Genomic DNA, 14,959 nt, shown 5'->3' with positions numbered 1-14,959 from the left:
TCTTGGGGCGCCTGGGTGGCTCAGTTGTTAAGCGGCTGCCTTCGGCTCAGGGCATGATCCCAGGGTCCTGGGATCGAGCCCCACATTGGGCTCCCCGCTCTGTGCTGGGAGCCTGCTTCTTCCTCTCCCACTCCCCTTGCTTGTATTCCCTCTCTCACTGGCTGTCTCTCTGTCAAATAAATAAATAAAATCTTTTTAAATAATCAATATCATCTTAAACACAATAAAATTTAGTATATGGAGGAAAATGGCCAAAGGTTTTTACCACTTGATGAGCCATTTACTGTGATCTCAAAGGAGAATGCCCAGAGTACTATCAAAAACATTGTATAACACAGGTAACCTGTCCTAGAAATTTTGATGTGTATCTTCTTGCTACATGAAATTTCTACAAGTGTCTAGAATTCATTGATTAGTTGTATTGAATGTCTCATATAAATACCCCTTGAAGTTTTTGGGGTTTTTTGTTTGTTTGTTTGTTTTTCAAATAAAGAAGTAAGTGTACCACTTTTAACTCTGGCTATAAAGAACTAGCTCGGGGCGCCTGGGTGGCACAGCGGTTAAGCGTCTGCCTTCGGCTCAGGGCGTGATCCCGGCGTTATGGGATCGAGCCCCACATCAGGCTCCTCTGCTGTGGGCCTGCTTCTTCCTCTCCCACTCCCCCTGCTTGTGTTCCCTCTCTCGCTGACTGTCTCTATCTCTGTCGAATAAATAAATAAAATCTTTAAAAAAAAAAAAAAAAAAGAACTAGCTCGTATCAGACCAATCTTCTCACCAATAACAATATATGAAGATGGATAGCAAATGTTAAAACATCTGTTTGAAGACATGAAGGAACTACTAAGATACCTAGACTGATGGCCAAGATTCTGAAGAGAAGTGCAGAGGCCCAATCTTACGTTGAATACATCCTTGTCCGGGAAGCATTTGACAGTCCATTAGTAATGGATGAGTGACTGAGTAGCTTTTAGCAGTTTCAAAAGAAGGCTAGAAAGAAAGAAAAAATAATGTAGTAAGAGCCTGTCAATGAGAGATATTCTGGTAAAATTCCCAAATCTTCAATTAAGATGCTTGAAAGTCTACTAAAGATTTAATGGAGAATCACCAAGTCTTCATAGTGACAGAAACTTAATTTCATCTATGATTGGCTTAAACAATCTTCTTCTGGTCTAACTCCTGCCAGAGACAAGGGAAAATTCTCAGTGAAGAAAAACATCATAGTCGAAAAACTCAAAGTATATTTATAATTTTTCATATAGAACATTCAGCATGTAGTCAAAAATCACACGATGCAGCAATAAACCACACCATACCTGACATACCGCATTGCCATAATCAAGGGTAAAAAAGAAAAAGACCTACAGGAGATTCTGATATTAGAGAGATCAGGCATAGACTTTGAATATCTATGGTTAATACACTAAAGAAAATCAGGGGACATATGGTTAATATCAGCATAAAACCAGGATTTAGGAAGAATTACTGTGGAAACCATGGAAAATCTAGAGCTAGAGAAGACCATAAAAAAAAAAAAACCCTCAATAGATGGATTTGACAGAAGATTAGACACAGTTGAAGAGAGGACCAGTTGGAAGATGGAAAAGTTAGTAGAACCTATCTAGACTAACTCATGGACAGTAAAAAGAAAGGAAAATACAGAATATAGGTCTATACACAAAACTACAAAATCTTGCTGAGAGACATTAAAGAATGCATCAATATTTGGAGAGATTGTCATAGATTTGTAGAGTCAGTAATGTAAAGAATCAATTTTCTCCAAATTTACATATAATATCAATAAAATCTCAATTAAAAATCCAGTTTTTTTCATGGCATTTGACAAACTGATTTTTTAAATGATATGAAGATGCCAAGGGACAAGGATAGCTAGATCATTGGGAAGAAAATAGAGGGTATACAATGACCTCTATGTAGGTGACCATTCTCAATCTTTTCTCATACAAATTTGGTTCTATTTTTTCTCAATAAATAATCTTTTTGTTTTTCTATTTTTAAAGGTTTTATTTATTTATTTGACAGAGAAAGAAAGAGAGAGAGCAAGCAGGGGAAGTGGCAGGCAGAGGGAGAGAGAGAAGCAGGCTTTCCTCTGAGCAGGGAGCCCGATGGAGGGCTTGATCCCAGGACCCTGGGATCATGACCTGAGCCAAAGGCAGACACTTAACCAATGAGTCACCCAGGCATCCCAATAAATAACCTTTTAAAAAAATCAGTAAATCATCTTTATATACCCTATTTTTCCACCAAGTAATTTATCATCTATCATTCTTTAAATGGTCATGTTTTCACGGCCATCAGCATAAAGATACACATATACTGAAGGCAAAAGTAATAGGGCAATTCATATTAATGATATAATTCACTTGTGAAATAAAGAATAAAATATCACCGTCTCTTAACCATTTGTTTACACGTCTTTCACCACATTCAGATTGTAATTAAATGGCATTGTTTAATAAGGACTTGTTTGTTTTCGGGTTTTTTTTTTTTTTAATTTTGCTGCCTCTTTTCGACCCAGACATTTTTTACTGTTTTTACAATAGGTTAATAATGACTACAATAATAAGTACCTAAGAAGGTAAGCTCACATAGCAGTCTAGAACTTGACCTTCTTAGGAAGTGCTAAAGCTAACCTTGAAATAAACCTTAAGCAATTTTTTTACTTACTATTTTGTTATTTTATTGTGTTTTACAAACCATACTTTTCTCCTTTTATCTATAAAATCTTCTGATGTTTTCCATTTAAATTGTCCATGATTATCATTTACATACTACAAAAAGACATACATTTATACAATTTTTGCTCAGGAGGCTGACTTATTTTCATCTTTGGTGTTTATAGTTTAAATAAGCACATAAACACATCCTACTCTTTCTTGATTGTTTATTGCTACTTATCATCAAGTTATCTGTTATGATTGGAATGATGATAGTATCTTCTTTGCTGTTGTCTTAATAGTTTAACGTTCCTTTAAATTTTCTGTATTGTTACATATTTAGCAGGTTCATTCTCATACTTCAATCTTTAATTTTTTTAATTTCTGCATTTTTAAGTTAACATGTTTTTTAAATAAAGTGTTATAAATGGAAAATGATGGGTGCGACTGAATCACATCCTTGGACTATTGGATACTTTTACTGAGAAAGTAGAACAAGCAATACAACAGGTAACCAAAAGGTCTGATCTACAGGAATTGCAGCTGGAAGATGAATGGATTTTTGAGAGTCAAGTTGTTGTTTTTTTTTATTTAAGCAGTTAAAAGCAAAAATTAAGCTAGTTCATAAGGTGATAAATAAAATTTTCAAAAGAGATTTTCAATGTCATCCTCCTAACTTTCTAACTTCAACAAGAAATCATCACATTGCATCCCTGCTATATATTAGTACATTTTGTTGACGCTAGTAGGCCCTGTTCACATTGATACAACGATACCATAGAATTCCCTAATCACAAAAGTACTCACAAAAGCACTCACTGTTAAAAAATATCTATGAGATTGGCTGACATAGTAAAGTGGGATTCTACTGACTCTTGATTTCAGCTCAGGTCATGATCTCAAGGTCCTGGGATTGAGCCCCATGTCAGGCTCTGCACCCAGCAGGGAGTCTGCTTTTGATTTTCTCTCTCCCTCTCTTTCTGCTCCCGCCCCACTCTCTCACTCTTTCTCTCTCTCTCTCTCTCTCTCTCATAAATAAATAAATCTTAAAAAAATAATAAGACATACTCATTAACATGAAATAAAGTTATTCAATCTATTTTGTAACTGGAATTCAGATATTTTCAATGGTATCTTTGTTACCACATTTAAATTTCTAATGTTGCATAATACATATTCGAATTTTTTTTACTCCTTGTTGAGATTTGAATATGAATAAACAAATGTCTGTGAACTGTACAACCCCAGGAAATACTTTTCATATTGCAGTTTGTATAAACAATGTCACCTTAAATTGGCAACTTGGCCACGATCATCTACAGTCATAGTAACTTTTCCAAAAATGGTACATTTTTCAAAAGTTATAATGTTACTGAATTAAGTGTTCTTTGCTTTCTATGGTTCATCTGAAATCTTAATTCACCATCTAGCACATTTTAACTTACAAGACAATATTTTATTTTTGATCTCCCAGTAGCATGCTGTTGTAACTAGACAGATTTTTTTCAGCAAAGTGAATTTAAGATTATCTAATATTGCTTCATAATGTTATGAAAGGAATTATAGGCATTGAAGTAATGCACATTACTCCCACATCTTTCACCTCACTGTGCAGTCAGCCAAATTATATATTTATTAATTTTGTTAAGCTGGCCTCATGAGTCAATAGATTGAATAGAGTCCCTGTTAATTAAGTTTGCTGATGAAATGACTAGAAGCTTGGAGAATAGCTTTGGAATTAAAAATGAGTTTAACCAGCTGGAGGGGATTTATGCATTGGATAAGGATTGGACCAGATGACCTCTGTGATCTTTTTTAACTCTGGGATTCTATAAAAGACTGAGAAATCGATATAACAGGAATTTATATGGAATGAATTCAATGTAACAAAATGCTAGATGAGATGAATTCATTAAAAATATATATATTACATATGATTAAAATCAGCAATGAATGGTAGCCACAGACATGATTTTGGATTTCAGTAGAGAGGCAATCTAAACATATGTTAGCAAGTTAGGTTGACTTAATCATGATTCTGAGATACATTGCTTGCTACAAATTTTTCTATAGAATATTTTTTATTATGTGTCAGAGTCTGACTAGGGTCTCAGACAACTTATAGTCTCTATATCAAGATTAATCAATAAGGTTACATTTTCTTGTAACTAATGGAACTCCTGTAGCTAAATTAAATTTTGACCAATAGGGGCGCCTGGGTGGCACAGCAGTTGGGCCTCTGCCTTCGGCTCAGGGCATGATCCCGGCGTTGTGGGATCGAGCCCCACATCAGGCTCCTCCCCTATGAGCCTGCTTCTTCCTCTCCCACTCCCCCTGCTTGTGTTCCCTCTCTCGCGGGCTGTCTCTATCTCTGTTGAATAAATAAATAAAATCTTAAAAAAACAAAAATAAATAAATAAATAAATTTTGACCAATAAAATGTGCATAGAAGTGATATACATCAATTTCAGGCCTTCCTTATAAATGTGTCCCCATGCAATCCTACATTCTGTTTTTCCTTCTTTTTTAGATTAGCTATCCTGGAGTAACCTCCAGGGCAAATTTGCATGCCCTGAATCAAAAAAAGCCCCTCAGATCTAAAAAGATACGTGTGTGTGTACATATATAACTTTTTTTTTTTTTTAAGATTTTATTTATTTATTCGACAGAGATAGAGACAGCCAGCGAGAGACGGAACACAAGCAGGGGAGTGGGAGAGAAAGAAGCAGGCTCATAGCAGAGGAGCCTGATGTGGGGCTCGATCCCATAACGCCGGGATCACACCCTGAGCCGAAGGCAGACGCTTAACCGCTGTGCCACCCAGGCGCCCCCATATATAACTTTTAAATGCACAATTAGAAATGGCAGAAGTCAGGAATAGGTATTTTAAAAGAGAATAGCAAAATATCCAATAAGGATATGAAAAGTTACTCAACTTCATTAGTTATCAAGACAGCACAGGTTAGAGCCTCAATGAGATATCAATACATACTACCAAAATGATTATGATTTCAGAATAACTTACATTGCCAAGTAGTGGTAAGACTATGAAAGAACAGAAATTCATTATCAAATGAAAGTATAAATTGAGAAAGAGTTTGGTGATACTGCTAAAGTTAATCACACACATAATCTGGGATCTAGCAATCCCACTCCTACTTATTTCCCCAATAGAAACACACACACAGTTGCACCAAATGACATACACAGGAGTGCTTGAAACAACTCTATTCATAATAGACAAAATGGGAAAAATATTTTTCAACACTAGGTTGGACACATAAATTATGCTATACTCATATAACAGAATGTCATAGAACAGCAGCAACAAAAAAGCAAATTCCTTTACTCAAGGCAGAATTATATAATGTTGAACAAAACAGCCCAGAAACAAAGACCAACATATATAATAATATTTACATGAAGTTCAAAAGTAGGAAAACTAATTGATAGGAATAGAAATAAAACAGTGGTTACTTTCAGTGTGTTTGTAGGGGGAAATATTGACTTGAAGTGGATTGACGGAGGTTTCCGGAATGCTGAGAATGTTGCATGTTTTGATTTGGTTTGTAATCCCATCAATGTTTTCATTATAAAAATTTATGGAGCTTTAAAACTAAAATTTGTGCACTGCAAATTTTCTAAATGTTTAACAGAAAAAAAAGTTAGTCTGATGAGCCTAGGCTAAATGTCCCAAATACACATCTGAAGCGTTGAAACAGTAGAAATGTACAATTTTCTTTCTCAAACGAGACTCAATCGTTTAAATGCAATCGTGCCCAGAGGCAGGCTGAGAGATTAGATGACCTTCCCGGGTCCCTCTCAGCCCTATGATCCTATGATATTTCCCACAATGTGTTGTTTTCTTAAAACCCCGTTCGGTCTTTCCATTTCTCTAGTATTGTGTTGTCCGGGACTGAATTTAATACTCTAGGGGGTTTCTCACAAGGGCAGCATAAGTAGAAAGCCTGTCACCACCCTAATAGGTAATATGATGGAGTTGTATCCAGTGGGAAATCTCAAAGGCATTTTGTGCAGCCGTGCTACAATTGGATAGATAATGCAAGGTCATATACTATTCTCCCTCTGCCCTCACCTCTGGATATTTTAACATTTTTTCTTCACAAGTTTTCCTTTATGTTGCATGCTTTGTACTAGACTTACTTTCACCCCCAAGATATACTATATTGACTTCCCTTTTGTCATCTTCAGAACAATTTTTTAAACATTCTAAATCTGTGAATATATGGAATGGAGAACACTGGGAGGAACTAAAGAGGGACAGTCTTGAAAAGAGGTGAAAAAATTTAGATGATTTATTGTAACTACAGAGATTTGAGCTTTTACTTAGTAAATTTTCTTTCATGGGAATTATAAGTGTTACTATTAATGCCACTAGTAAAATTTTTGATTGACTCCACTTCATATTTCTTTTAAATGAACAAATTCACACCAGAGTATATGGCAATATGAATAAATTATTACTGCTAAAATGTTGCAACTTTCAAATAAAATTTAACACTAATTTCCACTTAGTTTATGAAATATGATACATATATTTTGTTTTGGCATTGTTGAACTTCCAAAAAACAATAAAGTATTAGCTTCCTCTCAACATAGACATTTTAGAGACATTTTAGTTGGAGAATTCACTGGGTACCAGAAACCTATTATTTCTGGAAGTTCCCCAAGTAAAACATTTACTTAGGAGCAATAAGCTTATAGATTTGAAGACAACTACATTAATTGACACTACAGCATTTGTTCCAGACTTTTAAGGCTCTCCAAAGGCTGTACTTTTAGGACACTCATTCAAACTTTATGCCTCTGAATGGTTTGGGGCAACTACAGAAAAACAGCGTTCCACCGGTACTGTGCATCTGTGTGTATAGCAATCTCTAAATGCAGCTAATGGAATCTCAGCATGAAACCAGAAAGATTTTTCCAAACTCATTACAGTTGCAGGTTACTCTAGTTGAAAAATTGATTTTGCACAGGAAAGTAAAAATCTAACTCCACAATGTCATCAATCACTGGGAAAACGTAACTGAGGCCTGGATGCAAAACTTATCCATTCACAATTCTTAGAAAATCTTTGTGTCTTTCAAATGCAACCAAAATCTCAATATAATTTTAAGGAGAACTTATATGAATGCAAATCGAATATTAGTGTTTATTTTACAAAAAACTTTAAATAAAATGTCAATTACTAGATATTGTAGTCCATGGAAAATTTGTAAGAAAGTACATAGTAACTAGAATTTGTTTTCATTCAAGAACCTTCTTCTTCAGATAATTAATGTCAGAGTTAAGAATCCTAAATGATATCCATCACTTAGCATGCCTAATAGGAAAATGAGTTTTATTAATTCACTTATTCATTCACTCATTGATTCATTTAACAAATTTGTTGTTTAAGATTCAACTGCTTAAAAGGAAGGATAGATTTTATAAACCATAGTATTAGTCTCATGTTTATAAAAGCAGAGAATTCCGAAAGTATTTCTTGACATCCAAGGATTTCAAGGATCCCTAATAGAAAAACACTGGTCTAGTTGATTTCAGATAAATAATAATATCTTCATAAAGAGCTTTGTGAGTGTGGATTCCCCAACCAGGCCCAAAGTTCTGTTGCCACCTGCCAAACACACAGCTGTTGTATAAGTCAGAGAAGAATTTTCATTAATTTCCACTTCCTGTATTTATAGAGTTGGTGTTTGGGGCATCTTCTGCTTTAAAGTTATACCTAACCTGTGGAAGGCAGCCTCCAAGATGACTGCCAACATCCCACTTCCTGGTATTCACACCTCTGTGTCCCTTGAGTGTGGGATAGACTTAAATGACTTACTTCTAACAAAGAGAATATAGGAAAATTGATCAGAATGTCATTTCTGAGATTAGGTTGTAGAAAAGACTATGGGCTCCATTTGGCTGCTTGTTCTCTCTTGCTTTCACACTCATTTGTTCTAAGAGAAGCCATTTGCCACATTGTGAGCTGCCCTATGGAGCAACATATAGAAAGGAAATGAAGAAGGTCTCTGGCCAATAAATGTTAAGGATCTAAATTCTGCCAAAAGCAATCAAGGGATTCTCCTGCCAACAAGCCATCAAAAATTAAATCCTGCGAGGAAATGAATCTTACCAACAATATTACTGAGTTTAGAAATAAATCCTACTTGAGCCTTCGGATGAGACCACAACTGACAGCATAATTAAAACATCAAGAGAAATCTTCAGCAGAGGCACCCATTCAAAGCTGTCCTCAGTTTCTAGAAACAGAGAAGTTTTAAGATAATAACAGTGTTGCTTTAAGCCACTAAGGTTTGCGGCAATTTGCTATACAGCAATAGACAACTCAGTTACTTTTTTATGTTCCTAGAAAAGTAGAATTAACTTACCACGTCTTGTGATTAGCTTCTGAATTTAAAAATGTTTTGAAAATATTAACAATTATTAAAATTGGGTTATGAGTATATTGGGGTTTATGACATTCTTTACCTTTGTGTGTTTAAGAAAAAAAACACAAAAGCTTCTTAAAATGCTTTATATAATCAGAAAGAGAATCCACATTCCCCCTTCTCCTTTTCCCTTCAGATTAAATATTCTTCCTCTTACATTTTCTCATAGAAATTATTCCTCATTTTTAAGTTAGTTTTTTCCACATATTTTAGAGTATAATGATGTAATTAGTTACACTTATCCAAAAGCAACCTGACATAAAAAAGAAAGCCTTAAGAGATTTTATTAAATGTAGAATGTGTAGGATAAAAAGATTTCTAACTCACAAGTCCATGCAGTAAGTATGGACTTTATAATAAAGTAAACCTGAGTTTAAAACCATGCAAGAATAGTTATTATTACCAATCTTCAATTTTTAATCTTCAAAACTTTAATAAAACTTGCCTCACTGGCCTATGATGAAGAGTGTTATGATAATACTAGCTAACGCTTGGTGAATAATTATTATGTAGCTAATAATTATTTTTCCTTCTGTTAAATCTCACATAAAACATAAAAGAGCCAATGAGATAGATTCTGTTATTATTTTTCTATTTATCAACAGGGAAACTAGGCACTGAAATATGAAGTCACCTTACCCAAGGACACACAGGTAGTAAGTGATGAAGCTGGGTAATGAACTGAAATTTTAATCACTAAGCTATACTATTAATAAGATAATTATGGTATCTAGGGGCGCCTGGGTGGCACAGCGGTTAAGCTTCTGCCTTCAGCTCAGGGCATGATCCCGGCATTATGGGATCGAGCCCCACATCAGGCTCCTCTGCTATGAGCCTGCTTCTTCCTCTCCCACTCCCCCTGCTTGTGTTCCGTCTCTTGCTGGCTGTCTCTATCTCTGTTGAATAAATTTTTAAAAAAATCTTAAAAAAGATAATTATGGTATCTAAAACAGTATGTAGCACTGAGAAAGCACCAGCTTAATTTCTTTCTTTTCATCATCCTCATGCAAATATAGATATGAGAGGCAGTGAGATAACTATTTGTATTTGTCATGTTTCTGTTGACATATGTTGTATAACTATCTCCAAATTTCCATGGTTTAAAACAAGCACTTATTTCATGCTTATAGGTCTATAGGTTGGCTGGGAAAGTTCTATTTCACACTGAAGATTATATTCAAGACCATGTGTTTCTCATTCTACTCCACCAAATACCCAGGTCAAGTGCTTTTCATTTTGGATGAAAGAAAATCCAAGAAAAGTGAGCAAAAGTATTTAATGTTTCTTGGGGCTTCAATTCAAAGCTGGTACATTCTGAATGCACCCTCATTCCACTGCCAAGTGAAGTCACATGGCCAACCCCGAAGTCAATGACACAGGAAGGTATATTACGCTCACAATGAATCTTGCTAGGGAGGAGAAGGAAGGAAGAATTACAGATAAATAATACAGTTTCCCACAGCATTCATGGAAATGTTATAAAATATTGACTACATAGTTGGAATATTTAATGTTTAAATTCTATATATACTAAAATTCTATACTTAAAGCACAATTTAAAAATTGCTTTCTAAAAAAATTAATAAAAATTAATTTCTATATGAAGGAAACCATCAATAAAACAAAAAGGCAATGTACTGAATGGAAGGGGATATTTGCAATGATATATCTGATAAGAGGTTGATATTCAAAATAGATAAGGAACTTATACAACTCAACACCAAAAATAATAATTCAACTCGAAAATGGGCGGAGGACCTGAATAGACATTTTTCCAAAGAAGACATCCAGATGACCAACAGACCCATGAAAAGATGCTCAACATCACTCATCATCAGGGAAATGCAAATCAAAACCACAATGAGCGATCACCCTAGACCTGTCAGAATCACTAGAATCAAAAAGACAAGAAATAGCAAATTTGGCAAAGAGGTGGAAAAGAAAGAACACTTGTGCACTGTTGGTGGGAATGGAAATTGGCACAGCCACTATGGAAAAAAGTATGGAGATTCCTCAAAAAATTAAGAATAGAATGACCATGTGATCCAGTAATTCCACTGGGTACTTACACAAAGAAAATGTAAACACTAATTTGAAACATACATGCACCCTTATGTTTATTGCAGCATTATTTACAATAACCAAGATATGGAAGGCACCCAAGTGTCCATCCATAGACGAATGGATAAAGATGTGGTGTGTGTGTATATATATTATATATTTATTATTAATGCTAAGTGAAATCAAAGACAAATCCATATGATTTCACTCATGTGGAATTTAAGAAACAAAACAAATGAACAATCAATTACAAAAAAGAGCGAGAGAAAGACTGAAAGAAAATAGTCTCCTAAATAATGAGAACGGGTGGTTGCCAGCGGGAAAGGGAGTAGGGGGATGGGTGGAATAGATAAAGGGGATTAAGAGTACACTTATCTTGGTGAGCACTGAGACACGTAAAGAATTGCTGAATGGTTACACTGTACACCCGAAACTATTATCACTCAACATGTTCATTATCTATCTATCTATCTACCTACCATGCCTGTCCTAATTTTTTTATTGGTCACCTCTAGGTTTGTGCCCAGCTACTAGAGAAGGGGTCACCATTCACCAGCTTCCACCTGGGAGAATGAGAAGGCCTTGCCCTTAGCCCTCCAGGGTTAGGGATAGAAGTGGTCAGTGTAGCCTTTCTTGGGTCAGCATGGGGTATCCAGGTAAGGGCACAGGTGGGGGCCTAGCACCCAAGCTTTCCACCTGTCAGCCTAGTTGTGTTTGGAGAAGTATTCCTTGCAGTCGTGCACAGTGGGCTTGATTGTGTCGCTGCCTGGCTTGCATCCAGTGGGACGGATTTCCCCATGCGCGTCTGTGTACTGGAAGTCCCGGGCCAGCTGCAGAGCTGTGTGCATGGAGCACCCACTGGCAAATCATTGAGAGTGAGCTCGTGAAGGGCACCCTTGCCATGGATTATGAAGAGGCCCCTGTAGGCAGTGCCCTCATCTTCCTTCAGCACTCCATAATCTCGGGACAAGCTTCTGGTTACACCAGTCAGCAGGGGCGTGTTCAGAGGGTCCCAGCCTCCCTCCTTCTCGGGAGTATTGATCCAAGCCAGGTGGGCGAACTGAGAGTAGACAGAGACCCCAGCAGCTACCAGCCTAGCTTGTGAGAGTCCCCAGCATATTCTCTGAAAGCGATGTCCATGGGGCAGACAAAAGGCGAGGTCCAGCGGGTAGGAAAACAGAACCGAAGTATTTGGCTCTGTGGTCAGAAAGCTTCACCTCCTCGAAGTTTACGTCCACTACAGAGGTGGCTGCAAGTCTGGGGTGGGCTTTACCTGTGCGTGCTGCCCGAGGCCATGCCAGAGCGGCGTGAGCAAGGCGGGGGCATTCGGACCAGCAGACAGGCGAACACGCCTTTCCGCGCCCCGTTTTACTTCAATTAAAAAAAATAAAAAAGGAAAAAAATGCTTCCTATCCTACGAGTCATTCTCTGGTTAACACTGTATATGTATTAACACAAACCATGCTTTTCTATTTTTATACCATTTTCTTTTTTAAAATAAGGAAAGCATGGATCTTGAGTCATTCTCAGGAAACTCTTGCATAACTCCTCAACTTAATGCCTATTGGCTCATAAGTAGTATCTACAATAACTGAATTATTTTAGAAATTATGTCCACAGTTACTATGATTTTAAATGTATTTTGTTTTCTAGATACCTCTGAGTAAAACTTTCACAACTGTAGTCTGATTTCCATGGGCAGAATACAACTGATATTTGTTTTAACTAACTCTCCACAGCTGACCTCTTTTGCATTGGAGAACTTAAGAAACATCAAAAGACTTAGTGTTTCAATTAGACTCTGTTATTCCTTACTGCTCTTTGGCTATCAAGGATACAGTGTCACCACTTTGCCTTGACCCAGGGATACCTCTCCTCAGAGCTTCCATTTTATTCATTGTTTTGTTTGCTTGATTTAGAATGAAAGGTTCAGGTGTCTGTCTGTCTCCCCAAGGAAAGAGTTGAATCTGATATAGCTTAGTACCATTTGTGCCCATTCCAGTGCCTAAAACCTAGTAGGGACCCAATATATGCAAATTAAAGGAAGATTGGCTGACTAAACAGATGAGGTAATTTTTACCATATAGCCTGCCTCTCAACGTTATAGGGTGAAGTTCTATTTTGAAAATAATAGCTTTCAACTCAGGAAATACCCAAATTAATGTATTTTATATAGAAAGTGAAAAACTTAAATTATCACCAAATAAGATGAAAAAAGACCAGCATGTATAAATTTATCATGCAAGGCGTGTTGGGATCAAGATGGGAAAGTCAAGGAACTGTATGTAGTGGGCATGCGCCTCCACCAGCACACAAAGAAACAACTCTAATCCCAAACGATAAAGGCTACCGTACTATGTAAAATATCAAGCATCCAAGGTATACTCTAGAGCTCACATCCACAGTTTCCGGTTCCATGGAAAAATGCAATCCCAAGAGGCATTACTGGGATGACGTAATTATTGTAGAAAGAGAGCAGTCAGTTTTAAAGGCTGTCAAGACCCTGCCCCAGGTTCACCTTCAGTACATCAGAGTTTAAGTTCATGTTGGCAACAGATCTCAACTTCAACTGTACCTTAGTAAGGAAAAAAGAAAAGGAAGAAAGATGGCATTACCGAATATTATTTTCTAGGCATTCCATTGAATGCTCGCACATACATTATTTATTTATTCAATACATGTTTGGTGAATGTCTACTTGTATTATGCATGATTTTATGTGCAAGGCAGAAATAGAGGAGGGTATAAAGTCCAGAGAAGGAGATGTAGAATTATATATAAAATAATAAGACATTTTAAGTACAATTTGTTCTGTGAGAACATAGGACTCCCAACCTGGACATGAGTGCTATGGGAACAGCTTCCAGGGGAGGAAGGAGATTCTAGGCTGAGAACTGGAGGATGAATAAGAGTTCAGAAGAAGAACATTTCCAAAGAAAGAAAAACATGGGCAGCTCAATGTATTTCTTTTATAAGCCATGTTGTTCAATTTGGATTGGAGAATTGGACAACCACTGTTAATTTTCATTTGTCATTTTGACAATGTCTTAAAGATTGATTTATTTATTTGAAAGAGAGAGAGAGAGAGCACATGTGAGCAAGAGAGGGAGAGGGAAAGAATTTCAGACTCCCCATGGAGTGCAGAGCCCAAAGCAGGGCTCTATCACATGACTCTGAGATCATGACCTGAACCAAAATCAGGAGTTGGACACAGCAGACTGAGCCACCCAGGTGCCCTGACAGTGTCTTATATGAACATCCTTCCTTTTGGTAGAATTCCCAAAAGGAAGGCATAGAGATATTCCCTCCCACAAACCCTGGATAGCTAGGGTCCTACAAGGGGTCAAACTCAGTCAATCAGAGAAGACTGTGCCTGTAACATAGTCTTGGCCACAGTTGGTTGCTCTTATTTGCAACCTAATTCCCTGATAATTCAGTCTTTAAATGATTATAAGCAAAAAGTGGCAAACGGAGGTTTGCAGTTTAGGACAATTTGTCTAGCTATGAAGTTTATAACATGAAGGATGGTGACTACTCAAGCAGTCTAGTTCTGGGAGTCTGCAATCGGCCAAACTAGAGATGCTGACGGCCACCCATAGTGGTGGCACTGGGCAAGGAGAATAGCCAGTGGCCTTGAGGGACATTGATGGAGAACTTTCAAATATGAAGAAATTAGGGAGGAGGAAAAACGGTGGCATTCTCCATTCCCATGAAAAACATTTACTGACCAACTTCTGAATACACATTATGGTATATAGACAACTAT

General features: G+C 36.8%; 1 pseudogene; it reads right to left on the bottom strand.

Annotated features, from left to right (window-relative positions):
- Positions 1-11,898: 11,898 nt before the first annotated feature.
- Positions 11,899-12,490, bottom strand: LOC100484026 (annotated as a pseudogene).
- Between the last annotated feature and the right edge of the window lie 2,469 nt (positions 12,491-14,959).

The sequence above is a fragment of the Ailuropoda melanoleuca genome, chromosome 15, assembly GCF_002007445.2.
Source record: "Ailuropoda melanoleuca isolate Jingjing chromosome 15, ASM200744v2, whole genome shotgun sequence".
In the NCBI taxonomy this organism is placed as follows: domain Eukaryota; kingdom Metazoa; phylum Chordata; class Mammalia; order Carnivora; family Ursidae; genus Ailuropoda; species Ailuropoda melanoleuca.
This window is presented reverse-complemented; position numbering and strand designations above follow the sequence as displayed.